General features: G+C 32.9%; 1 pseudogene; it reads right to left on the minus strand.

The window, feature by feature from the left end:
• Window positions 1-2713: 2713 nt before the first annotated feature.
• On the minus strand, window positions 2714-3002 carry LOC132057371 (cyclin-dependent kinases regulatory subunit 1-like; annotated as a pseudogene).
• Window positions 3003-3493: the final 491 nt, after the last annotated feature.

Genomic DNA, 3493 nt, shown 5'->3' on the forward strand with positions numbered 1-3493 from the left:
ACAAAACAGCAACAACTTGGAAGCCCACGTAGTAGCCCCAACGAGTGGGCTCACTCGACATATGGCTTCCTAGCCCAAGCGTGGTTAGGGCAACCACCGTAACTCTCAGCCGCATATCTTTCAAAAAAGGAAATCACATCTGCAATTTAAAGAGGAATTATTTCAGCAGCATCAAATCATTTCAAGAAGGAAAAATATCAAAGGCATATCTCATGAGGTGTAAGAAATCTGCTGCTGCCTCAACGCACAAGGAAAGCAGAAACAGCTCAGTCTTATTCTTGGAAATAGGATCTCTGATTCCATTTCCAAGGATCAAATCCCTTGGGTTGAACTCTCTGCGTGAAGTGCCTAAAACAATATAAAAGGGCTGCCTCACAAACGAAGAATTATGCAATTGTCTCATTACCTCCATTGCTCTGCTTTACTTTCAAACAAACATTGTTAGTCTGTGTGATTCATAGTGTAATAAGAGAGAAAGGAGAGTTATAGTTTGTGAGGCTTTGTATCAAAAAGAATAAGAGTGTTTTGAGTGTAGACGTAGGAACTTCATTCAAAACCTTCATTGTACCAAACCTTATAAAAGAGCTGCAGAGATCACCCTTGCAACCCAAGGGGACTGGACTAGGATTCACATTGAATCTGAACCAGTATAAATTATATGTGTCATTTATTTTCTGCACTTGCCTAAATATTCACTGAGTAGGTAGTCGACTACCGGCTTGACCTAGTCGACTAACAGAGCGAAAATTTTAACAATTCACCCCCCTCTTGCACTTTCATCTTCTTTCATAAATTCTAAAGCATGTCCCTGGATTGGATACTCTTGAAAAGAAGGAGCAAGTCTCAGGAACAGATCTATATAACCCATGTCTCACTTGTAAAGTTTACAGGCTGACCGCCATAATCAACTAAATTTACTGACCACCCAAGGACATCCTATGTAGTAAAATTGAATTAACAGGAAGCACTGTTGCAGCTATAAGCTTTAGAAAGTAAAAAAGATAGATATTCAGTGGTTTTATAACTCGTACATGCAGAAAATAATTCTTCATAGAAATCACCTATATATAAATTCAACAAAATTGTTGGGAATATAAAAGCCAAGCTTGCACGATGAAAACGGGTCATCCATGTTGCATCAAAAGGAAAATGTATCATGATCTTTTCATTTATCAAATATTATGATCAAGCGCAGAAGAGATATCTGCAAAAGAAAATATTAAATATTTAAAGTTACAACTTTCAAGATTCAAGAGCAAATACATTAGTATCAAACTTAAAATTTTCAACAGAACTACTCTCAGCTATATAATGTGAGTTGAGGCAAGATGTTGTCTCCCTAAATAACACAAAGCTTCCATTGTGATAAACGATAAGAACACCAATTCTTTTCACCAACTTATGTTAAAAATCCCAAAAAGCCTCTATGAAATATTTCGAGTATTTCCCCATTCCTTATGGAACAAAACCAAAAAGACACATATATATGAACTTCCAACACAAAAATCACCTTGTTGTTTATTTTATTTATACATATACATTTCGGTAAAGATTACTTTTATTTGAACTATTGAACATGCCTTTTTGCTCTGAACAGTTTTAGGAACTTACTATTAAACTACCAAAATTAGGATATACAAAACAATCACTTTCCGGAAACTCGATCTCTAAGTTTGCAAAATGTGTAAATTGTAAAAAGATGTTGCCTTAAGTAATATACCTTAACTTGGTGTTAAATGAATAGCACGTAGTCAATGATCTCATAACTATCACATAGTGCGTTTTCAACCACCTATTAATAAAAGAACAATGAACTTACCATATCACAATTGTAAGTAACCATATCACATAGTACGCTTTTATATATATATATATATACTAGTTAATTTGCCCAGAGTAAAATTAAATATAATTAAATAAATAATGTTATACGTTTTATAATGAAATCAAATTTTACTAATCAAATAAGTAACCTAAGAGATATAATTACTATTTGTAGTCATGGTCTAAAGATACATATGTAGCCAAAAAAAAAAAAAATTAATAATTTTTTTTCAACAGTTGGAAATTGAATATCACATATAACTTTAATATAGAAATATCAAACACAATTGATTAAAGAGAAGAGGCATGTAAATTATAAAAAGTTTCAGCATTGTTAATTTAAAAAAAAATAAAAAAAAATTAAATCCCACATATAACTGCATTATCTAAACATCCGATACAATTGATTAAAGAGAAAATTCATTTCTAAAATAAAATATAGTAATTTTAGAGCTAGTAATAACACTTTAGCTTTCTGAACTTCATACACAGTTACGCCACTAACAATTGGAAAAGCCTCGTGCCAAATAAACATTTCTCATTCATCATTTTAAGACTAAAGAATATAGGTCATAGAAACCTATTTATAGCACAAATGTACGCTATATGATGTTGGGAGCATCATATAAGAAAAACTTAAAAAGGAAAAAATGAAATGGTACGTTTGTGTCTATCAAAAGGGCCCATCAAGAGATCAAATATTTTTACTATGCCATGATAAGTAAGAAAAGAAAGCAAGAAACATGAAGAAATACATACATGAACAGTAAAATCGTTGCTATTAAATAAGAACTCTTTATTTTTCCGCCAAAGTAAATAGAGTCTCAATCCATCAAGTGACACATTCATATAGCAGCACCAATTCCAAGTACATGGATATAAAACATGTTTCTTCACTTGGCAAGCATAGCTTGCTGAGCCTGGTTCTCTTGATGTTGCTGATAGTTCAATGACCTCCTGAAGAGCATGATATGTGGCTCTGGTCGATGAATAGCATAGTGCACCCATCCTCTGCTCTTCTGAACTCCAATTGCCCTCCATTCGTTTTTAAAGAGAAGATATATAAATTCTTAGGAAGCAATTTTAGGAAGCAATTTCGCTACATCAAGAGGAAGAACAACAGGCTTGTACTCGTAGGTATCATCGAAGTACTTCTCAGCATACTGGATCTATCCCATTTCTCAGTTCAAAATAACTTTCTGTGTGCAATGGAGAATGGAGACGAAAAATGAGAAAAAAAAAGACCTAAATCTTTAAACCGCATGATAACTACCAAAGCGGCAATGTACTCGTAGATACAACTAAAAGCACCATTTTTTCAAATTCATTGGTAAAGTATTAAAAATATTGGTCGATATCGCCCATTAATTAGAACAAATCTTACGTACTCTAGTTGCTTCACATCACAAAAGCTTATGAGTCCTTGTGAAAAGTTAAAATATGCGGTACAATTTCTAAAGAAATGAGAAATATCCTAATCTCTAATACTCTTATTTATTATTGAGTCATTCACTTATTACGCATTATCCACATGAAGTGAAAAGAAACGTATAGTTCCTAACTAGCACCAATCATCTAATAATGACTTTTCTATTTCTTATTTGTCTTATTTCTCTATTTTGAAGAAGCATTCCAGGCCTAACATCTTTGTCACTAATCAATAATTTGT

Source organism: Lycium ferocissimum, chromosome 1 (genome assembly GCF_029784015.1).
Source record: "Lycium ferocissimum isolate CSIRO_LF1 chromosome 1, AGI_CSIRO_Lferr_CH_V1, whole genome shotgun sequence".
NCBI classification, from domain to species: domain Eukaryota; kingdom Viridiplantae; phylum Streptophyta; class Magnoliopsida; order Solanales; family Solanaceae; genus Lycium; species Lycium ferocissimum.